This window comes from Panulirus ornatus, chromosome 72 (genome assembly GCF_036320965.1).
Source record: "Panulirus ornatus isolate Po-2019 chromosome 72, ASM3632096v1, whole genome shotgun sequence".
NCBI lineage: Eukaryota > Metazoa > Arthropoda > Malacostraca > Decapoda > Palinuridae > Panulirus > Panulirus ornatus.
Window position 1 is genome coordinate 7,422,053 of NC_092295.1, and position 25,471 is coordinate 7,447,523.

General features: G+C 45.7%; 1 protein-coding gene across 1 annotated transcript in view; it reads left to right on the plus strand.

Annotated features, from left to right (window-relative positions):
* Nucleotides 1–4,077: 4,077 nt before the first annotated feature.
* The window catches only part of LOC139748119 (uncharacterized), a 115,442-nt gene continuing 94,048 nt past the window's right edge, over nucleotides 4,078–25,471 (plus strand). Inside the window, exon 1 of the mRNA XM_071660784.1 lies at nucleotides 4,078–4,498. The gene's annotated coding sequence lies outside the window, so the exon portion shown is untranslated. The remainder of the gene's footprint in view (nucleotides 4,499–25,471) is intronic.

Sequence of the window (25,471 nt, forward strand, 5' to 3'; positions counted from 1 at the left end):
CACTGTGGTCAAACAGTACAGCAATGTAAAGCCAGACAGATCACCACTGCAGCCAGACAGTACAACACTGTAGCGAGACAGCACACCACTGCAGCCACACAGTACAGCATTATAAAGCAATACGGATCACCACTGCAGCCAGACAGCACACCACTGTTGCTAGATGACCACCACTGTGACCAAACAGTACAGCAGTGTAAAGCCAGACAGATCACCACTGCAGCCAGACAGTACAACACTGTAGCTAGACGAAACACCACTGCAGCCACACAGTACAGCAGTGTAAAGCAGGTACATCACCACTGTAGACCAAACAGTACACCAATATATCCAGACATTAGACATGCAAGCAGCAGCAAGTCGCGTCCCAACTCTCATCCATTAGGCTGGCAAACATCATATCGTCGACAGACCAAGGTTGGAACATCTGTGGAGTCAAGATGAATGCCTGGGGCTTCTCTGCCGTGCAGGAGGGAAGCCACGACCACTGCCGCAGCCACAAGCCTCTGTCGCAGGCCGGGGCCCTAACCCCCCTTGCTCTCTCTCTGTAATCACCATGCGGTATCTTAGATTACACACGCGTTGCATGGGCCATCATGCCAACCGGAGAGAGACAAAGCAAATAAGGTTTTCTGTACTGCGTCCTGCCCGAGCCTGCAGTCGCCCCTTGGTTAAGGGTGCGTTTGTTAATTCAGCATGACTCACAGTCCTGCCTCCATAATCGCGTCAGGCGAGAACAAATGCTGGGTTACCCCTCAACAGAGTTGACATCATGCTGTCGAACGCCGCAGTCGCTGGCTGGGATCGATGAATAGCGAGCTGGGCAAATCCTCTTGGATGTATTGCGTCATCCGACAGCACGCGAGGGGGCTCTCATGACCTGCCGTAGGAAGATGGGTGGGTCGAGGGGGGATAGTGGAGGTCACGGTTCCTCGACCTAGTTACCTGTGTGGGGGGTTATCCTGAAGGAGGTGATACTGGTCATCTCGCAAGAGATACGACCTGTCGCAGGGAGAGGGATGGGTCTACGGGCTGGGTCATGTCCATGACTTATCCTCACTGGGGTCCATTTTAAGCCTCACTACTGTCTAGCTGTGAGATCCTGTATTATCGAGATTCTGAAGATTTATGTCACTTGGATACGTATGGACTTTAAACTACATAGAGCCAAAATAGAGCGTAATATATTATAAATGGCGGCTGTAAATCGTAAGGCAGCTGAACACGTCAGCCTCCCACCAAAATACCCACAATATATATTTCATCCTTTGTAATGAATGTCCCGAGGAGCTTCTGACACACAATAATATACTCGTTTATTGGTGAAAATCATTTATCATGGCGAAGATGGTACTTGTAGTTCCAGCTGCTGCTGCTACAGTAACCACCTGAATGACGAAGATGCACTTGTGTTTCTATCTTGCTGGTCAGGTGGCCCAAGCGATGCTATCCTTTTCACCTGGTTCATGGAAACGCAAGGAAACGCAGAGTGTGTGTGTGTGTGTGTGTGTTCCACGACCCGTCTCTAGCGCAGATTTAGACCCCAGGTTCTATCACTCAAATTGCAATTCATACGTTGTAGAAAAACAGAACGACAAACTGCTGAGAAACCGAGTCACTGCATTTCCCCTGACTTTGCCTGTTCGTGTTTCCGTGAGGCGATTCTCTCACCCAGGAGGACCTGTGAGGTACGACGGTACAACCCTTGAGCACGACGTTACGACCCTTGAATCTAACGTTACGACCCTCGACGGATAAACACTTGAATCTGACGTTTCAATCCTTCGATCCCGACAGAGATTCTTGAACCTGTCGTAACGACCCTAGGTTATGATAGACATGGAGTTCGAAAGCCTTACAGTCGCTCCAAAGGTATTGTACCTTCAGGCCTGAGGGGTTGCGTACCGTCGTGCTCAATGTACGGTGGACCTGCAGCGACTCACAGTGAGTCAGTCCTTCGCTGAACCGAAAAAAAAAACAACCACACTAGAAGTTGATCAGTGTCCACAAAACTTTTCGTTTCCCACCCCCAGCTTTTCGTTCACTTTTTTCTTTTTGCAACATGCAACTGGTCCCAGGCCGTGTCTCGGCTCAAGATGATGCAACAGAGGCTGACTAATGACGTTAACATTGGATGGGGGTTCGATGACAAGACAAAAGACGTGTGGGTTTTAGCATAACTCGTCCCGTTCTGGAAATATGAGTGGGCACTTCCCTCTCCCTTTCCGGCCGTCGGTTGATTTCACGTCCAAAGCAGAATAGATAAACGCGAGTTACGCTGATGACTTGAGCCTTATCTCTCTCAGTTCACGAACACTGCAACAGCTAATAAACATGGCGCTGAATATTAGCCCGTAATGAGGAATAGAATTACATTTTGCATGCGGAAAGACAGACAAGCTGAAGTGTATGAATACCGGACCAGATAAAGATGAAACACCTTCGGTAGTGTATATGAAAATAGATCAATCACGCAATTAATGATAAGAATAGTAATAAAAGTACCTAAAGTATCTGTTACCTTTCACTTGAAATCGCGGACCATTCTGTTAAGCTTTTGGACCATCGTAATGTGAACCCTCACATCATCCCTTTTAAATCCACTGAACTACCGATTCTTGCTCCCTGAAGCTTTTCGACCAATATCTTTTGAATCCTGGAATCATAGTCTAGTGAGGGTTCGCACCCTTATCCAACTGTGCCGCAAACCAACACCTGTGAACCTACGAACCATTCTGCACTGAAGTGCTTCGAGATGTGGACTCGGACTAAACACGCAGTTCACAGGGGGTATAGGAAGTTTCAGTGTCCATACGACCTCGAAACGAACCTGACAGGAACACACCGACAGTTTCAATCTAATGTGAAATAGATAGTCTAAAGAGGTCCAAATACTAACCGTAGGATCAATACTGTCTTACAAGACCATGTCCTGCAGTGACACTAGTGATGAATATAATTAGAAAGCAGAAAATAATGATAACGATAATACGACCATTATCTGGACAGTCGTGTTTAAGCGGCGTACGAACTTTGTCCCGTGGTCACCAACCAGCATGAAGACTCTTTGCAAATCATAGCTGAACCCGACATTATGGAGAGGTATTCGCTCCTTCACCGTCGGTGAACAACGGATATTTTGAAATTTCGTCGCATTTCAGACATCTGACGGGACGACCCTTCAACCCTTTGAGTGGTCACTCGTGTGGTCACTCTTCCCTCTATGTGGCGCAGGTCTGTCAACATACACTGAAGTGCTCAGGAGAAAGCTCTTTCTCACGCAATAGCATAAGTTAATAACTCTACTAACGGAGTATGAGGCAAGATCGTGTACACACCTACCGTAGCGAAGCTTGTAGCCAACATTCACTCTCTACGATATAAGGAGGTTCTTGCTGTAGCCAACATTCACTTTCTACGATATAAGGAAGTTCGTCGGGTCATCAACATGACCTTAATGAAGAGTTCGAGAAAGGCTGACGTAGTTCACAGTGACTACCTAGCTATGACCTCGATTTCCCCCAAGCCTTCACGTGGAATACGACACTAAACCCTTGACTTACCCACGGAGGACCCTCAAACACGGTGGTACGACCTTAGCGTACGATGACCTAACCATCGTCCACCACCGTAGTGCTTAGGGAAGCCCGGAACACGAATTACCCCAGGGTTATGTAATGAATCTTTGCGGGTCGTAGAGAAGTCGTTACGTAATTACTCTCAACCTATTGGAAGAAGGGACTGGGGTGGGGTTGTGGGGGAGGGGAAGTCTTGAGGAGGAGGAGGAGTCGAACGTGGCACTTGTTGTCCAGTGATATATACCGAAGGGGGGCTGGAGGAGGAGGGGAGAGTCACCATCATTATAAACACCAACAAGCGCTTTGCACGCACTCGACCACAGACATGAAGACGAGACCACGTCAACACTAGGTAAGGGGGCGATTCCCTTACCAGTCCTCTCTGGCTGATATCAAAAGGGAACATTTTGCTATAATTGAAAACGATACGAAGGTCAGGCTACCGGGATCATGTGATCAAAGAGATTCCAGCAGTGGTGGTGGAGGCAGCAGAAGCAGTGGTGTGTCAGTGCGCTCGACACAGCCTGGCCTCAGTTGCCGACGGTCAGTGGTGGTGAGCGGACGCTCCGCCTTTGAAAAGCCTTCCGGCACCCATTCTTCGGGCCTGGAGACCGCAATCATACCAAGGGCACTAAGTGATAACAGGAACATCCCCTTTCCCTATTTTTTTCTCTCTCCCCTCTCCCCACACTTGGACTCGCCCAAAATAGCTCAACCCAACGTCAGTGGATACGAACAGTGTGTGTGTGTGAATTGTATATTGAACTTTATTTAGTATTCCAACCTCCTCCTCCTCCTTCCTCCCCACCCACCGAAAGTGGCGAAATATTCAATGGACTTCTTCAGTGCCATGTAGCGAGTTTGGTCGTGCACGAGTTCGTCTCTTAAACCTCTCGTACCCTACAAGAACTGCTCACGAGGTAGGTAAAGTGCCTGACTTCCCTACAGGACATAAGATTCCATTTGACTCTTAAGGGTAAATTTCAAATTCTTATCCACTCCCTTTCTTCGAATGTGCTACGGTTGCCCCTCAAAGTTTCTTGTAAGGGTCTGGAAGCTTTCTCTGTGATCTACTTAAGTAAGAGAGTACTATTAAAGTGTCCTGTGCCTTTGCTTGACTCTCAGAGAAGTGATCAATGTCCGTTTCTCAAAAAGTATTAGGCACCATGCACTTGTACTTTATGCCACGGGTGCTGGAAGACTGCCGGAGCCAGATAAGTATTAGGGGGACTCTACATTTACCATGCAAAGTACCAGATTTTGACAGATCTTGGTATATACTACGAGACCTGCAAGTGTCAGAGAACGTAACATGATACAAATAGGAAAAAAAAAAATGCGAGTGGATTTGGTATGGCCATGGTAAGTGTCTGGGGTTACTTACGATAGATAAAAAAAATGCGAGTGGATTTGGTATGACCGTGGTAAGTGTCTGGGGTTACTTACAAACCCAAGTAAGAGACAGGAGGACTCTTACTTGACCTAATCTAAGTGTCAAAAAGAATCTAACTCATCCAGGTACATGCCGAATGTTTCTAACCTCCCTTGGCAAGTGCCAGAAGTTTCTAATCTCCTAGATAAGTGCCAAAAAATTCTAACCTCCTTAGGTAAAGTGCTAAAGGTTTCTAAACTCCCTTGGTAAGTGTCAGAAGGCTCGACAAATTTCTAACCTCCCTCGGGAAGTGCCACAAGTTTCTAACCCACAGTGAGTGCCAGATGTCTATGAGCTACCTAGGAAAGTGACAGGGTTTTAAACTACTAGGATAAGTGCCAGGGGTTCTAACATGTATAGGTTAGTGCCAGAAGTTCATGAACTACCTTGGAAAGTTGCCAGGGGGTTCTAAAGTACCAAGAGCCAGCGATTTCTAACCTAACTAGGGTTTCTAAACTACAAAGGGCCAGTTATTTCTAACACAGGAAAGTGTTTAGGAGTTCTAACCTATTTAGGAAAGTGCCAGGGGTTTCTAATATACCTAGGAGAGTGTCAGGGGTTTCTAATATACCTAGGAGAGTGTCAGGGGTTTCTAATATACCTAGGAGAGTGTCAGGGGTTTCTAATAAACCTAAGAAAGTGCCAGGGGTTTAATATACGTAGGAAAGTGTCAGGGTTTCTAATATACCTAGGAGAGTGTCAGGGGGTTTCTAATATACGTAGGAAAGTGTCAGGGGTTTCTAATATACCTAGGAGTGTGTCAGGGGTTTCTAATATATCTAGGAAAGTGCCAGTGTGACATGACAGGTGTGATACGACGACCCCCAGTGTGACATGACAGGTGTGATACGACGACCCCCAGTGTGACATGACAGGTGTGATACAACGACCCCCAGTGTGACATGACAGGTGTGATACAACGACCCCCAGTGTGACATGACAGGTGTGATACAACGACCCCCAGTGTGACATGACAGGTGTGATACAACGACCCCCAGTGTGACATGACAGGTGTGATACGACCCCTATTGTGACATGACAGGTGTGATACGATCCCCAGTGTGACATGACAGATATGATACCACCCCCAGTGTGACATGACAGGTGTGATACCACACCCCCAGTGTGACATGACAGGTGTGATACGATCCCCAGTGTGACATGACAGCTGTGTTGGTTGCTTCACAAGTGTGACGACAAATGTGCGACCCCCCCACCACGAGTGTGACGAAAGAACGACCATATTAGTATGATGACAGCACTAACGTGGCAGTGTGTGACACACACACACACACACACACACACACACATAAACGATTCATCAAAGAACTACAAACGTGATTATGCATAAACCATTATTCCCGTCAGTAAATTATCATCATAATTAACAAAGCTTGAAGAAAAAAAGATAATCTTTACCCTCTAATACCCTCAAAAACATTGTAGAGAAGTTACATCTCGATTTCTATTGTCGAGCCGTTTTCTTCTTCATAGATCCTAAAGAAAACGAAAAACGGTTAAGGGGAAACTATAGAAGGAACAAAATGCACATGAATCTTAAGTGCCCCATAACTTTAGACGTTTATAGAGGTCATACTCATGAGGGTCTCACAACCACGGGGCTCATAATACTCATAATCTCACACTCTTTCACACTCACAAAGTTACGACCGTAGAGGCGTTATAGCCGTAACGTTACGTCGTGCGTTACGACTATCGGGGCCATCGCACACCCTTTATGGGGCCCCTCCCTTATTGCCGTCCCTCAACGTCTTCCTCATGACACTCACAGACGCCCAGACCCATGGCAGCGTCAGCTGCACGGCCGTTGACTGTGAGGGTGTCGTAAAACAGCTGTTTTCATACAGCAGGAAGCGGCTGTATGGGCAGCTGTTTTCATACAGGAGATAGCGGCTGTATGGGCAGCTGTCGTACAGCAGATAGTGGATGTATGGGCAGCTGTTGTACAGCAAGAAGCAGCTGTGTGGGCAGCTGTCATACAGCAAGAAGTGGCTGTATGGGCAGCTGTTTTCATACAGGAGATAGCGGCTGTATGGGCAGCTGTCGTACAGCAGATAGTGGATGTATGGGCAGCTGTTGTACAGCAAGAAGCAGCTGTGTGGGCAGCTGTTTTCATACAGCAAGAAGCGGCTGTATGGGCAGCTGTTTTCATACAGCAAGAAGCGGCTGTATGGGCAGCTGTTTTCATACAGCAAGAAGCGGCTGTATGGGCAGCTGTTTTCATACAGGAGATAGCGGCTGTATGGGCAGCTGTCGTACAGCAGATAGTGGATGTATGGGCAGCTGTTGTACAGCAAGAAGCAGCTGTGTGGGCAGCTGTCATACAGCAAGAAGCGGCTGTATGGGCAGCTGTTTTCATACAGCAGGAAGCGGCTGTATGGGCAGCTGTTTTCATACAGCAGATAGCGGCTGTATGGGCAGCTGTTTTCATACAGCAGATAGCGGCTGTATGGGCAGCTGTTTTCATACAGCAGGAAGTGGCTGTATGGGCAGCTGTTTTCATACAGGAGATAGCGGCTGTATGGGCAGCTGTCGTACAGCAGATAGTGGATGTATGGGCAGCTGTTGTACAGCAAGAAGCAGCTGTGTGGGCAGCTGTCATACAGCAGGAAGCGGCTGTATGGGCAGCTGTTTTCATACAGCAGATAGCGGCTGTATGGGCAGCTGTTTTCATACAGCAGGAAGTGGCTGTATGGGCAGCTGTCATACAGCAGGAAGCGGCTGTATGGGCAGCTGTCATACAGCAGGCGCTCTCATACATCTACTGCATCATGATATTACAGCTGCCCTCATGAGGCAACAGGTGTTCCTGACTGCCTTCCCTCATAGTGTTGTCCTCATGACACGCACAGACGCCCACCTCATAGCAGCTTCAGCTGCACAGAGCTGCTGCATGACGTAATACCTACATCACTAACAGCTGTATCATGCAACAGCTACCCTCATACTGAAGCTGTATGATACAACAGCCAGCTTCATGCAGCGGTTGTATCATCAAACCACTGCCCTCCTGTAGCAGCTGTATCATACAACAGCTTCCTCACAACAGCTGCATCATATAATAGCTGACCTCAGCAACACCCAACAGAACAGCTGCATCACAGAACAGCTAACCTCAGCACCACCCAATAGAACAGCTGCATCACAGAACAGCTGACCTCAGCGCCACTCAATCGTACAGGTGCATCACAGAACAGCTGACCTCAGCACCACACAATAGAACAGCTGCATCACAGAACAGCTGACCTCAGCACCACACAATAGAACAGCTGCATCACAGAATAGCTGACCTCAGCACCACCCAATAGAACAGCTGCATCACAGAACAGCTGACCTCAGCGCCACTCAATCGTACAGGTGCATCACAGAACAGCTGACCTCAGCACCACACAATAGAACAGCTGCATCACAGAACAGCTGACCTCAGCACCACACAATAGAACAGCTGCATCACAGAATAGCTGACCTCAGCACCACACAATAGAACAGCTGCATCACAGAACAGCTGACCTCAGCACCACACAATAGAACAGCTGCATCACAGAACAGCTGACCTCAGCACCACCCAATAGAACAGCTGCATCACAGAACAGCTGACCTCAGCACCACCCAATAGTACAGCTGCATCACAGAACAGCTGACCTCAGCACCACCCAATAGTACAGCTGCATCACAGAACAGCTGACCTCAGCACCACCCAATAGTACAGCTGCATCACAGAACAGCTGACCTCAGCACCACACAATGGAACAACCGCATCATGGAGAAATAACCACCATCCCGTTTTCTACAGGGTTAGAAGACGGGATGTGGTTCTGCCATGGAGGGATAGACGTCTCAAACATCACCGGATACACTACCTTGAAAAGCAGATAGGAATCGTCCAGTGCTCGCTCTCTCTCTCTCTCTCTCTCTCTCTCTCTCTCTCTCTCTCTCTCTCTCTCTCTCTCTCTCATACTCTCTCTCTCTCATACTCTCCCTCTCTCTCTCTCTCATTTTTTTCTCTCTCATACTCCCTCTCTCTCTCTCTCTCATACTCTCCCTCTCTCTCTCTCTCATTTTTTTCTCTCTCATACTCCCTCTCTCTCTCTCTCTCTCTCTCTCTCTCTCTCTCTCTCTCTCTCTCTCTCTCTCTCATCTCCCCCTGGGATGCTCCCTGCTCATGGCCACCTCATTATTGAGAGCAGATCGCTGGGGATGGGAGGGAGACCACGCTGTATATTTCAAGGTTGTCCCTCCAGGTGGTGGTTACGGTACCTGTAGGTGAAGAGGGCGGTGGGCACACCTGGTCGACACCTGTGTCGGTCTGGCACCAGCTGGAGGCCAGCGGTCACACCTGTGTTAGTCTGGCACCACCTGGAGGCCAGCAGTCACACCTGGTCGACACCTGTGTTGGTTTGGCATGAGCTGGAGGCCAGCAGTCACACCTGGTCGACACCAGTGTTGGTTTGACACCACCTGGAGGCCAGCAGTCACACCTGGTCGACACCAGTGTTGGTCTGACACCACCTGGAGGCTAGCAGTCACACCTGGTCGACACCTGTGTTGGTTTGGCATCAGCTGGAGGCCAGCAGTCACACCTGGTCAACACCTGTGTTAGTTTGACACCAGCTAGAGGCCAGAAGTTACACCTGGTCGACACCAGTGTTGGTTTGGCACCAGCTGGAGGCTAGAAGTCACACCTGGTCGACACCTGTGTTGGTCTGACACCAGCTGGAGGCCAGGAGTCACACCTGGTCAACATCTGCGTTGGCGTGGTACCAGCTTGAGATCAAAAAAGGCACATCCAGTGGGCATCGTGTCTACAGAGGTCTAATTCACCTCAGTGCAGACCACTGCTCTCACTAGGAAAGTGCCTTGTCCTCCATTTCTGCCTCGGCCAGAGTGGCATCATACGCCGTGCATCTCTCTTCACTCATCCTCCCTCCCGTTCGCCACAGTGTTTGTCGCTTGCCTTCCTCCGTTCAACGCATTGCGTTCCATTTGTCCAGCCAGTCCGATGCGATTCTCTCAAAATCGATCGAGGATTTTATTCCTTTTTCATCCAGGAAGAGTAAATGGGCGTTCTACACCCTACAATACGTTACTCTAAACTTATAATAATAGTAATACTAATACTAATAATAGTAATAATAATAATGATAATAACAATAACATAAATGATAATAATGATAATAATAATAATAACAATAATAATAATAACAAAATAATAACAAATAATAATAATAATAATAATGGTTTCATCATCACACAATTTCTACGTTGCATTATAGCATTATACAGAGCTTGGCTTTTCTCTCTGGTAAAGAGTATTTGTCCCTTATCGTGTGCACTGTGTTGTAACCCATTATAAACCTACACTTATATGTATGGATCTTTACTTTTACAAAAGTAAATTAGAGTAAAAAAAAGAAAAAAATGCACTAAATCGAAAAAAAAAACAGTAATATAATCATTCGTGTAAGTGATGGTCCCCCGCACCATTTTCGCTTCCAAACGAAAACGTGAACACATCTATTTTGCAAGTGGTATTTCGCTCCTGCTGTAAAGGACTCGTCTGAATAATAGACATGGCTTTGACTTCGATCGGAATTTACGGTAAAGTTTTTGCCGCTAATACGAATCTTTGGTCGACGTGGAAGCGCTGACCTATTGCGTCGACCTTTCCACCAATATAAAACCCCAGTGATCAGTGGTTTTAATTGTGTGTCTCTGGCTAAATAATAGCCCTCAGTTCCAGTCTCTGGTGTGTGTTATTACATACAACAACAGTGGTTTTAATTGTGTGTGTTTGGGTAAGTAATAGCACCCAGTTCCAATCTCTGGACTTGTGTGTGTTAAATAACAACAGGGCTGCCCTCTTTTTCCCTCCCCTGCATTTCTCTCTCTTCTCCTGGGCTGGGATGTTTCCTACAGTTTCGAAGCTACCCTCCAATCAGTAGCTGAGAAAGGATGGGCCCCTTAATAGTTCCTCGAAGACACTGGGGCTTGAGGTAAAACGCAAGACGTCGAAGTTCTTATGATAATATAATAAAGACAAAAAAAAAACTCATTTAGAATTATGAGGAATATTACGGATAAATTTTTCATATATTTTTTATCATTTTGATGAAGGGGTCAACGCGTAGCCCTGTACCGTGCAAAATCTCTTCTTAAATACTTTGAACTCTCTCTCTCTCTCTCTCTCTCTCGGGTCTGGTCTCTGTGTTGTTCATGAAGTGGTTCTGGTCTGTACGTGTTGTTCTCGACGTGTGTGTGTGTGTGTGTGTGTGTGTGTGTCTGTCTGTCTGTCTGTCTGTCTGTCTGTCTGTCTGTCTGTCTGTACAGTTATTGAAATTCACCAGTTTCATCTTTAACACACACATGGGCTATAGACAGGGTTGTGCGGAGGAGGGTGGATTTGTTGGAAATGAAATGTTTGAGGACAATATGTGGTGTGAGATGGTTTGATCGAGTAAGTAATAAGGGTAAGAGAGATGTGTGGTAATAAAAAGAGTGTGGTTGAGAGAGCAGAAGAGGGCGTTTTGAAATGGTTTAGTCACATGGAGAGAATGAGTGAGAAAAGATTGACCAGAGGTGGAGGGAAAGAGGAGGGTATATATATAAGCGGGGGGGTATATATATATGTAGCATTCATGGGATGGAATTGATCAAGTCATTCAGCTGGCCGTACCTTCTCAGCTAACATGAAAAAAGCCAACTATTATACAACAAGACATAAGATGCATTGGAAAGTGGTACGCGAGAGGGACTGGCGAGTCGACATAGTTCCTCATCCTTCGCCAAACCAGTCAGCAGAAGAGAAGAGGTGGCAAACTGTCTGCTGGCAAATATTAAGACTCGCTTTAGCTTATGTAAGATTCCCATGGAGAACAAGGAACTAATAGAATACGTCCAGAAGAGGGCAACAAAGATGGTGACCAAGTGACAGTACACAAGAGATCCGAGGCTAAGAATTCAACTACACTAAAGGACAGGGGAGTCAAAAAGGGTGAACTGATGAGACCTCTTCCAGTTATTCTAAAGCCATAGTGTTGCCAACATCGCATGACGTTTTGAGAGAGAGAGAGAGAGAGAGAGAGAGAGAGAGAGAGGGAGGGAGAGAGAGAGAGAGAGAGAGAGAGAGAGAACGAGAGGGAGGGAGAGAGAGAGAGGGAGGGAGAGGGAGAGGGAGAGAGAGAGAGAGAGAGAGAGAGAGAGAGAGAGAGAGAGAGAGAGAGAGAGAGAAAGAACGAGAGGGAGGGAGGGAGAGAGAGAGAGAGAGAGAGAGAGAGAGAGAGAGAGAGAGAGAGAGAGAACGAGAGGGAGGGAGGGAGAGAGAGAGAGAGAGAGAGAGAAACACGTTCTACGATTAGATTATGTTCAAGAGATGTGGCACCCCCCCATGGGAGTGTACATATCCCTCCTTGTACTGTGCCAAGACATATTTACGAGCTGGTAATTACATAGTTACTCCTGTGCCATTATTGCAATGTCTATCTTTCCTTAGTTCCTTCTTCGGTTTGGAAGTCAAGCTGACCAGGTTTTCCATAAGACTTCGTGCAATAGTCATTTGATTAATTACATAAGTGATGTGGTTAATCACAACAACGTGATCAATTACAAGTGTCATGTGGTTAATTAAAATGTAATTAAATTACAATTGTGTGATTAATTACAATAATGTGATTCAATACAATCATGTGATTAATTACATCAGTCATGTGGTTAATTACAATGTGATTATTACAAGTCATGTGATTAATTACAATAATGTGATTAATTCATCATAATCTGATTAATTACAAGCATGTCATTGAAATCAGCTAGGATCCGCTTTTAACTTTTTTTTAAAAAACATCCAAGCATTATAACAATGAACTAATCCTGGCCAAAAATGCATTTTTCATTCATTTACTAAACTCGAGAATTTTGTATAGACGGATTTAACGTTTATCAGTAGAAAATATAGCATCTAAAGAAAATGGGGTGTATATATCTAACTCTGATGAGAGGATGAAGAAGGTGTATTCTAGCAGCGACTCTCCATGTCATGGCTCCCAGCGAAGCCCTGCCCTGGTGCGGCTCTGGGTACGACCCTTGGGTACGAAGGCACGACCTTTGGGTACGACCCTCGAGTACGAAGGCACGACCCTTGGGTACGACCCTTGAGCACGAAGGCACGACCTTTGAGGACGAAGGCACGACCCTTGAGCACGACCCTTGAGCACGAAGGCACGTCCTTTGAGGACGAAGGCACAACCTTTGAAGACGAAGGCACGACCCTTGAGCACGAAGGCACGACCTTTGAAGACGAAGGCACAACCACTGAGTACAAAGGCACGGCTCTTGAGCACGAAGGCACGACCTTTGAGGACGAAGGCACGACCCTTGAGCACAAGGGCACGACCCTTGAGCACGAAGGCACGACCCTTGAGCACGACGGCATGAGGTACATCCAGTGTTGCATCTCAGTTTGGCAGACGCCGAAGACAAGGACGGAGTGAAACTGGACAGACTATTTCACTGCTCGTCAAATCTAATCTCACACAGGAAACTGGAAAATCTATTTCCGTGTTTGTGTTCTGTGTGTCCAATGTTAATCCCGTCCTTAACTGACACAGGTCAGATGGAACAGCCCCGAGCCATATGCAGTCCCCCCTCCATACGATTCCCCAACCGTTCTCCAACGTTGGCAAACAGAGAGAGAGAGAGAGAGAGAGAGAGAGAGAGAGAGAGAGAGAGAGCAAGAGAGAGAATGAGAGAGAGCAAGAGAGAGAATGAGAGAGAGCAAGAGAGAATGAGAGAGAGCAAGAGAGAATGAGAGAGAGCAAGAGAAAGAATGAAAGAGTAAGAGAGAGAACGAGAGAGAGCAAGAGAGAACGAGAGAGAGAGAGAGAGAGAGAGAGAGAGAGAGAGAGAGAGAGAGAGAGAGAGAGCGTGTGTCATGTTTCTCGGACAAAGTCATGCTCAACACACTACCTTCCCGCCGTGGTCTTGGACCTGAGGCAGCAGCAGCGGGGGAGGATGGTCTCTGTGAAGAACATTTCAAAAAAGAAAATAATAAGAAGTCTCGAACCATCATAAAAAAAAAGGTAAAACCCAAAGCATAGATCTTGGGGTCGCCTTCCTCCTTCCCCACACCCCAACGTCCCCCACACCTACCACGCCCCTGAAAGAGCCGCCTCCCCACGTCGCACGTCCCCACCTCCTCCCACCGACGGTAAACAGACCCCTGAGGCACTAATCAGCCTGATGCATCGTTGAGTGGGTTTGATCGCCTCTAGTGACAGCGCCGTGATTGGCCGGCCGCCCCCCGCCCCGACTTCCATCCATCGAGCGTCGCAATTTTTTGCCCCCTGGGCCCGGAGCGAGGGACGTGCACGCCTGACGTAAAGCTGCGACCGACGGAGACATCGGGGTTTACGTCCGTCGCCAAGTACAAAATGTCACCTTCACGTCTTCATGGTAAGGGAAGATATACATGGAACGACCCACAAGCACGACGGTACGACGCCTGGGGCACGACATGCAAACACGACGGTACGACGCCTAGAGCCACGACCCACAAGCACGACGGTACGACGCCTGGGGCACGACATGCAAGCACGACGGTACGACGCCTAGAGCCACGACCCACAAGCACGACGGTACGACACCTAGAGCCACGACCCCCTTCCACACGGAGGTAAAACCCTTGAGCGCAAAGGTAGCACTTGAAGACTTAAATAATAGCTGAGGGTCGTACCGTCGTGCACGAGATATAAGAAATACGTCGCAGTGGAAAAGAAAAAAGATCCCGATATTGTTAATCCCAAAAAGTGACTTAAAAACACTAAACACATTTAACTACTGAATGAAGGTACATGACACGCCATCTCGAGGTAATTTTAGACTTGATAAGGGTATGGTCGATGCAAACGCATACTAAACTTAAAGAGATAGAATGTCATGTCAGTTACTGACTTGTCCAGGCAATGAGTGTGAGTGTGCATGATAATTACAGGCAATAATTACAGGCAAGGATCAATAGGTATATCTTATGCTTGATATAGTACACTACGCACCTTTTTTTCACATATATATATACACTTGACAGGTCAGAAACTCAAATATAACCATGGAAAGGCCTGCGGGTCCTGGCTGTGGATAGGGAGCTGTGGTTTCGGTGTATTACACATGGCAACCAGAGAATGGATGTGAGCGACTTCCGGCGCTATATATATATACATATATATATATTGGGAATTTGAGCTACCGCTAATTTGATTACCGTTTTCACTAATATAAAAAGATAACCATTTTCTGTGATCGATATTTTAGTTGGGTTTACAGCCGTCGGATGGCGCTGATTGCCTGGGCCTCGGCGTCCCATTAACAATAATACGAAACTGCAGCAAATGCGCTCTTGAATCAAGAGGAATAACGTCGACTAAATGGATGTATTTCGTCATGTATTCACACTCACCGCTGCTCTCATGTGTATTATGCAAAAGGAGGAGTTCAACGGCTTTAGATTGGAATGGGGTTTGAAATCACGACTTCGAAAAACAGGATAGTAAAGCCACCTTACGAGGAATCCTGGGAAATATATATTTTTTTGTGAATTTCTTTTCGTCTGATCCTCACTGAGTTGAATTGTACTTACCGAACCTGCAGCAGATTTTGCGAAACATCGGTTCAACGCTCCTAGAAACGACGTTCAACGAGAACTAATTGCAAAACGCAAAGTTAATCATGAAGTTCACACTCTCTCTCTCTCTCTCTCTCTCTCTCTCTTCCTTTTTCCACCATATATAGAGACGCATTCCACACCACAAACTGGTCCACCTGACACACACACACTCTCTCCCTCTCCCTCCAGCCATCATAACCTGGGCCCCCCATCCATCCGATAGCTTACGACCATTCTCGCCACCTTCACTTGAGAGATTCCCTCATCCCCGAGTTGCAGTTCGACACCATCAGAACTGTATCGAGCCATTCCCAAGCCGGTACAGACCGCTACAGAAACATGCTTATCCCAACCACTTTAACCTAAAGTGTATGTTGTGTGCAATTGTTTATTGTGTGCATTTGTGTATCGTGTGCATTTGAGTGTATATCAACATTTTTTTCTTACTATTTAGTTACGTGTTTCTCAATGAACCGTAACTCATAATTATCATAATCATTATCATGTTTCTCAATGAACTGTAACTCATTATAATTATTATAATCATTATCATGTTTCTCAATGAACTGTAACTCATTATAATTATCATTATCACCATTATCATCAAGCTACAAGCACCCTTCAGACAGCAAACACAGCATTAGAGTGAGATACACCCATGATATAACCGAGCACAAAGCAGCACATTAACACAGCAGAGGAATTAACGCGTGTAGTTACAGAATGGTTGATCAAAACGTCCCTGGATCCAACCTTGTTAATATTAAACACACACACACACAGCTTCCAGCTATTTAACATAACCGGCACAGCTCGGACTATGTTGAAAAAAATGGCGATACGGGAGTGGGAAAGAAAGAGAGAGAGAGAGAGAGAGAGAGAGAGAGAGAGAGAGAGAGAGAGAGAGAGAGAGAGAGAGAGAGAGAGAGAGAGAATAAATACAGCCTAAGGCCATTCCTATCTCTCCCGCTTGGCGCTTGAGGGGCCCGGAGACCCCCACACCCTATTCTAGTTCTCACTTGAGTGCTGGAAATCAGACTCGTAGCACCGTCGATACCCTTCCCAAAACAGCGTCTGCCTTCCATGGGGGCTATCGACAGCTGCGAGTCGATATTGGTGGTGTGGCCGGTGGTCAGCGAACACAGCCTCCCAGCTACCAATTACGTCAGCGCACGCACTTGCCGGGGGGTATGCGTGTCTATATATGGTGGTGGTGGTGTCTATATATGTAGTTACAATAGCTGTCCAAATGTCGTCTATTCACATACGGCTTTTAAGTGCACCTATTTTTGCATCTAGTAACTGCGTAAAGTTGCGCCTATTTTTGGTAGCTATTAGAGGTCGCAAGTAAAGCCTATTTTTGTAGCTATTAGAAGTCGCAAGTAACACCTGTTTTTCTAGCTATTAGAGGTTGCAAGCAAAGCCTATTTTTGTAGCTATTATAGGTCGCAAGTAACACTTGTTTTTCTAGCTATTAGAGGCTGCAAGTAAAGCCTATTTTTCTAGCTATTAGAGATTGCAAGTAAAGCATATTTTTGAGCTATTAGAAGTCGCAAGTAACGCCTATTTTTGTAGCTATCAGAGGTCGCAAGTAAAGTCTATTTTTGTAGCTATTAGAGGTCGCAAGTAAAGCCTATTTTTGTAGCTATTAGGGGTCGCAAGTAAAGCCATTTTTTGTAGCTATTAAAGGTCGCAAGTAACGCCTATTTTGTAGCTATTAAAGGTCGCAAGTAATGCCTATTTGTGTAGCTATTAGAAGTCTCAAGTAACACCTATTTTTGTAGCTATTACAGGTCGCAAGTAAAGCCTAATTTTTGTAGTTATTAGAAGTCGCAAGTAACACCTATTTTTCTAGCTGTTAGAGGTCGCAAGTAAAGCCTATTTTTGTAAATGCGAGCGGTCCAAAGCTATGCCTATTTTTCTAGCTAGCAACTATCTAGTTACGCCTATTTTTTTTTTTTAGCTATTAGAGATCCAAAGTTGCCCTTATTTTTCTAGCTACCAGGTATCTTGTTACGCCTATTCTCCAGCTATTTGAGATCCACAGTTGCCCTAGAGGTTCTAAGTTATATCTATTTTTCTAGATGTTTAGCCGTAATCCCACACCATATACCAGAGTGCTTCGACCCCATACTAGATACCTAAGAAGTCTAGTCCCACACCACATACCAAAGTGCCCTAGGCTCACCACATGCTAGCAAAGTCCTCTGAACTTCCCACAATATTGAATATACCAAAAGTCGCAAAAAAAAGCATTTTACTTGCAAATTATATGTAAGAGAACTGGAGAGAAAGAGAGAGAGAGAGAGAGAGTGTGTGTGTGTGTGTGTGTGTGTGTGAGTGTGTGGTGACTGGAGCGAGTGCTTAACAAAGCTGTAGGGCTAAGGAGGTGCTCAATACAGCCTGGGGTCTGGTAGTGGATCTAGTACCCCTTAACATTACCCGACTCCACAACCTTTCTGCACGCAATCATCGATCCACAATATTTCTCTTCCTTTCCAACCCAATTGGACTACACCAATGGGCATCAAAAAAAAAATGTACTTCTATCATTGATCCTCGATCCTAACATAGCACGACTGAGACAATACAGCATATAGACATGAACTGCAATGCGTCCACTTCATAAGTAACGTATGGGGGGGGGCATTCAACCTTCCATATCCCTAGTAAAGTAATAAATCTTTATCAAAATCGAAGAATATACAGCTATAGACCCTGCCAGTGCATAGTGCTAATGTCTCTCAGATATTTTAGATATTTCAAAAGGAGAGTAATGGTGATCAATATTGACGCTCTATCATCAGACATCTAATTCATACATCTGTGAACCCCCTTGAGGACGACAGCACGACCTTTGAGCACGACTGTGCGACCCTTGAGCACGACAAGTGAACACGGCGGTACGACAATTGGGTTTGATGGATGGTCTCTGACCTGACCAGGCCTGGCCATCATACTCAAGGGTCGACCCGTTGTGTTCAAGGATCGTACCATCGTGTTCAAGGCTCGTACCGTCGTGCTCAAGGCTCGTACCGTCGTGCTCAAGGCTCGTACAGTCGTGCTCAAGGCTCGTACAGTTGTGCTCAAGAGTATGAGTGATTATAATCCCAACTGCCAACGTAATTAATCAAATCCATCTACATGCAAGTTTAATTACATTATTCTTACCTTTGCCAAATCATTTTTGTTATATATCTCGTGTTTGCTTTAAAATTAGCTTTATATATCCTTTTCTTTTTTCTATCTTACATTCAAAACATTCCCTTCGGAAATGTACGTTCTAATCAAGCGTTCTATCAACCACCTTGATTAGATACAGCCTTTTATTAGTTGAGTTAACTAAGGTTCTGGGAGTTCTAATTAAACTAGTGTCTGTTCTCTAATTAATGTTTCCTAGCGAGTATGTCGGGGGAAATATTACGCATGACTGTAATTACCCGCTGAAACATTTTGCATTATTCACCATTCATGCAGCCTTCCCTCACAGGAAACGTAATTAATTGTTTATTTATTCAAGTCTACCAGTAAGGCTTGTATCATAAACTCTCTCCCTCTTTCACTCTCTCTCTCTCTCTCGTGTGGCGGGGTAGCGACGGGAATGGATGAAGGTAGCAAGTATGATTATGTCCATGTGCATATGTCTATGTATGTATATGTCTGTATACGGTGAAATGTATATGTATGTATATGTGCGTATGGGGGCGTTATGTATATAGATGTGTATGTGGATGGGTTGGGCCATTCCTCGTCTGCTTCCTTGCGCCACCTCGCTAACGTGGGAGACGGCGGTTAAGTATAATAAACATAAATACATAAACAGACATAAACGCCCACATACGCACATATACATACATATACACATCAAAATATACATACATACAAATTCTCTTTCAAGTCAGGTTTACGCTTTCCAACTTAATCCGTTTTCTCTCTCATTCATAATTCGCTGACCATCCGTTTTCAATGAATCCAAGTTGTTGGTGAAAGACACGGAAGCCATTGTATGTCCGCTACTTGCTACCACTGGAAAGACTTTCTCGCAAGGCCTTCAATTCAGCTAGTGGAGGTTCCTCTCTTCCATTCATTGACAAAAAAGTCGAGTCGAGGTTCTCGTAATCTTTTCAATGCAGGAGAAGGGTCTTGAGGAACCAGGCTTTCCTTGTTCTCAAAGGCGGTTTGTTCATTTCATAGAAACGGAACCCGCTTGCCTGCCCGCCTCGTGGGTGCTTTTCTCAGAATTCCTCGCTGTTAAGGGGCATAATTTGCATATATCAAGATGATTACGTCTTCCTTATATAAAGGCTTTTATTACTCGCTTCCTCGTATGACAAATCGTGTGCTGACTGGAGATGTATTCTGTATGTTAATGTGCAATGTCTGTGCTTTTTCCTCTCTCTCTCTCTCTCTCTCTTTCTCTCTCATGCTGTGTATACTAGTCGCAAGCATAAAGGCAGCACAGAAACTGGGTCTCTAACATTCGAAATGAGCTAATTTGGCTAATCATTTAACGGTCTAATTGCGGTTGCTTGCACGGTACGTCCAGGTTCTAAACTTAGCCTTTAAGTTCTCCTTAGTACCATAAAACTCCCAGAATAGAAGGAAACGACCTTCAAGCACGCCGGTACGACCACCGAGCACAATGATACGACCCTTGTCTACGATATAACGACCCTTGACCCGTCCCTCAAGGGTTCTTGAGTGTCAAGTCAAAGGCCAAGTCATTATACCGAAGGGTCGTGCCGTCGTGCACATACTGTCGTACCGTCATGCACCAACTGACAAACCGTCGTGCTCAAAGGGCCGTACCGTCGTGCACAAGGTCGTCTCTGTCGTGCTTTCAGGTGTCGTACTTTCGAATTCAGAGAGGCTACCTTACGACAGAGCGAACGCTTACGAGACTATACACACAGACCTCAATAGAACTCTTGGTCTCTCTCACGCTAATGAGGCATAATAGTTTACCTGGGTACTTGGGGCTCCAGACATGTCGACTAGCATTAAGGACGTCAACCTCAAGTCACAAACAAGGAAGATTAGAACGCCATTGTCAGGTGTTTAGGATAACTCTTCAGACACTATACAACGCTGCTCACGACGTATGGCCCTTGGGGCATTAGCTACATGAAGATACCTACTGTAGGAAACGCACCAACCCTTATTACGGGCGTGTCAGTGAAGGACGCAGAGTGAGGTCTAAGGTCTTAGGGCCTGAAGATGTAAGAGTGAGGTCTGAGGTTGCCATCAGGACGTAAGAGTGGGGTCTGAGAAGGGCCTGAAACGTAAGAATGAGGTCTGGGGTTCCCATCAGGACAGAGTGAGGTCTGAGGTGGGCCTGAAACTTAAGAGTGAGGCCTGAAGATGTAAGAGTGAGGTCTGGGGTTGCCATCAGGACGTAAGAGTGGGGTCTGAGAAAGGCCTGGAACATAAGAATGAGGTCTGGGGTTTCCATCAGAACAGAGTGAGGTCTGAGGTGGGCAAGATGTAAGAGTGAGGTCTGGGGTTGCCATCAGGATAGAGTGAGTTCTGAGGAGGGCCTGAAACATAAGAGTGAGATCTGGGGTTGCCATCAGGACGTAAAATGAGGTTTTGGGTGGCCTGAAGGACGTATAGTGAGGTCTAAAGTAGCCTGAAGGACGTGTAGTGACGTCTGAGGTGGCTTGGAGGACGTAGAGTGGGGTCTAAGGTGGCCTGAAGGACGTAGAGTGAGGTTTAGGGTGGCCTGAAAGACGTAGAGTCTAAGGTGGCCTGAAAGACATAAAGAGGGGTCTAGGATGGCTTAAAGTCGTATAGTGAAGTCTCAGGTGGGCCGAAGGACCTAAAGTAAGGACTGAGATGGCCTGAAGAATGGGGTGTGAAGTGGTCTAAGGGACGTATAAGTGAACTAAACCAATAATCATTGAATCCGATTCGTAATCGACTCTGGTCTGTTCACAATTCCGAGTCTCTTCGAATACTCTGAGGCTCCGAGCCCCTTACTTCGAATACTTTGTAACTCGTTGTGTCAGTCAGCGGAGAACAAGACACTGATCACGTGTTAGGTGCTTTAATCCATGGGTACATCCAAGCGACTTCTAAGTCACCAACTTGTCTTCTTAAGTACCACAGACCAGCGGAGAAAAGGTCACCCAGCCCTTCGTCTTTTCTCCACGAGTGACATAACGGTTCAATGATTCGACTCCAGGTGTTGCCTGCTGCTCCTTCGGGGTGCGCGTGCAACGAAGCGTGCTAAAGAGAGAGAGATTCTCTTCCATACTCCCACATCAAATGGCGACCAAAGTTATTGGTTAAGCTTCTCTGATCCATAAAAGGTTGGGTATATACTTGAGAGACATGCTTGCGATGACGAAAAACACATCTGGTCTAATGATATTTGTATTCTAATTAGCCTCTCGTCTTCACAAGAGTACTATACGAGACTACAAGCAAGTCTCTAAAAGAATATCCCTCTTCCTATCTCGAGACTTTAAAAAGCTTTAGCCCATTGTCCATTGTGGAAGAAAAAGTTCTTTGCGGTTAGCGGTCTCCAGCCAGAGAGCCCGAGTTTGAACTGCTGAAAATCTGCCGTGTGGCGTCTAGAACAATCCTTCGAGTTATTGGTCCTATACCACTGTAGGAAGACCTGCCAATAGGTCTCATCTACCCTACACCACTCGAAGACGACCTATCAACAAGGCTCGTCTACTCAGCTGTGTCTGTCAGTGTGTGATGTGTGTTCCGTGCCTTTGCAGTCATTGTTTCAACCAAAGAAATTCTCATACAGGCTAAAAAAAACGACTTCTAATGTAGACACCGATGACTATATCATCATACAATATAGACCCCACTTGCCGTAACTACACAACACATTCATTCATTCTTTTCATATCTGTCACAGATTTTCCTTGCGATTCTTCCTCTCGACCACTCACCTCTCTCCCTTCACCTGCCTTCTCACTCTATCATCTTCATCGTCGTATAGCGCGACGATAAATCAAATTAGTTAACAAAGATGAAACAGATTGGCTCGAACGGTCTTCATACACTGATGATCGAAAAGAAAAGAAAAAAACCAACTGTAGTCTACCTGTATGACAATGGAACTGACAGTCGCTTCCCTTGACATTCATCCATTTCCAGACTTTCGGAAACATGTGACAAGTTCCAGCAGCTTTCATGATCTCGCTAAATGTTAGCGACGTACAGTTTGTCTCCACTGCCATTCCACCACCCCAAAAAAAAAACAGTTTTCTCTATCTTCTAAAACGTTTATCCGTTCTTCGTTACTGTTAGATTTGTTGTGTGGTTACGTATCTGGTATGGGTTCTTGCCTTACGAAGGCAAGACGACCATTGACTGCATGATCTCAAGGAAAAAGCACCAGTGACCCACTCTCGGTCTTATGGGTTGCAGTGTCCACTCAGTCTATGATCGTAATGTCCAAACTCACTCAACCTCACTTTCTTCTGTGCTGTTGGACACTCAAGACTTAAAACACTTTTGCCATTCGCTTTTCGAGCAGCCACACTGATATCCCAATCTTTCCAAAGAAAAAAAAAATTCTTGTATTTTTTTTTATTATTTTTTGGTTTCTAAAACACACCCAGAGGTTCAGGTCGCAAAATCTGGCCAATATACCTACGGGTTGCACCGTTCAAGTCAGGAGGGTTAATTTACTAAAAGAAATTTCAATTTACTTGATGAACAATTGGTCCAATGTGAAAGGGGAAATTCTCAATATATTCTTTTCTGATATATTCTAGCCTTACTGCGTTCACCCATCATGATTTCTTCGGAGCTGAGACGGTACGGGGAGCTGAATGTTATAATCAAGATGTTCATATTTACCTTACATAAACAAACAAACACACACACACACACACACACACACACACACATCAGCCAGCCAGCCTAATCTATCGATTCTCAAGGAAGATGAACATCTAGGGGTGACTGCAGGCCGGCTACCAATCTAGAAGGAAGAACAGTGTGGCCACGTTCAACAAACTCGACACGTCTCAGCAGCAGAGAACAGATCACTCCTCTGTACCTGCTGTCAACCGGGGTAAGACAAAGGTAATGAAAGCTCTATCGACGCAGAACAGAGTTCCAGTTCTTGCTCAGCCATAAGATTGAAAGAGACTAACCGAACGCCATAAACAAAGACGTGTTGAGGTAGGACGCGTTCAAGGGTCATTTCCAGGGATGGAACTTCTGAGACTCAGCGAATAAGATCCTTGGGTATAGAGCACATATGATGTGCTGCCAATATGGCAACAAATTAGCAGATTAAGAACCGTTTTGTAAGTGTATTTCTTGCGTGGCGCAGTACGATAGTTTCAACCACATCACAAGAAGAGAAGACACGCAAACTGCACTGCCTGACGCTCGATGCACACTACCAATGGTGGACTAAAACAAATGATATGAAAAGAAAGAAAAGATATGGAAAAAAGATGTATTTAAAGACAAGCGAAAGTTCGGTCATCCCGATACCCTACAATCTATAACTCGCTGGGTAATTGGAAAAGTTGTATACTTTCGAAAAAAAATTGATTTAGTTTCTCTTTCAACACAAGTGTGGCTCATCAGCTGCCACGACAGGGCGTCCACGTCAAGTTACAACCACCAACAGAAATATCTTCATCCCCTTCTTCAAGAGTGACGGATAAGTCGTAAGACCAAAAAACACATATTTATGTACCTCATCCATGGGTGTCGAAGACCCAGAGCCTACACAAAAGTCCTCGTTCTCTACGCCACACTCAAGACACAAGTCTATAAACCTGGGGTGCTCTCGCCTACTCCCACTGTGTTTCATAACACGAATGTTCCCGATCCCGTCTCTTTTGTACTTGCTTCTCCGCCTGCGTCCAAACTCGGAGGACAGCTTGCCCTGTGGTTATCTGACACCGTAAAGGGATGGCATTTGTCTCCTGATAAAGTTCAATACTAATTAGAAAAAGTCACTGACACACACAGACACTGTCTGACACACTCGCCAAAGGCCAATAGAGATGCTTGAAGACTCCGGGGGTCAGTTTGAGAAAGAGAGAGATTGTGTAGGTTCTAGTCAAGGAACCCAAAAGTCGGATAAACGGGAATTTTTAACCGGATAACCGGTGGTTACGAGGTCTGGACGAATCTAGACGGATACTTAGAATAACCGATACCTGAAAGTCGGATAATCGAACGTTATGCCTCTTAGAAAACGACAACACGATCGACTAGTGCCATAAATGATATGTGACAAGCCGGCCGGAGAACTCCCTCCAAACGAAGGTTTTAGCGGCAACTGTCTATCGCTTCCTCCAGCCTTGTGACAGCCACAATCGGCGTCCCGGCTGGAAGGGGACATCAAATTTAGGAAGACATTTGTTAACGTCGACGATTTGAGAACTATATCAAAGTACAGGGATGGCTGTGGACACGGCCACCGCACACAACATACGTAGATTAACGAAGGGGTTATAAGGTTATCATGTAAACACGGCCACTGCAGACAACATACGTAGATTAACGAAGGGGTTATAAGGTTATCATGTAAACACGGCCACTGCAGACAACATACGTAGATTAACGAAGGGGTTATAAGGTTATCATGTAAACACGGCCACTGCAGACAACATACGTAGATTAACGAAGGGGTTATAAGGTTATCATGTAAACACGGCCACTGCAGACAACATACGTAGATTAACGAAGGGGTTATAAGGTTATCATGTAAACCCGGCCACTGCAGACAACATACGTAGATTAACGAAGGGGTTATAAGGTTATCATGTAAACCCGGCCACTGCAGACAAC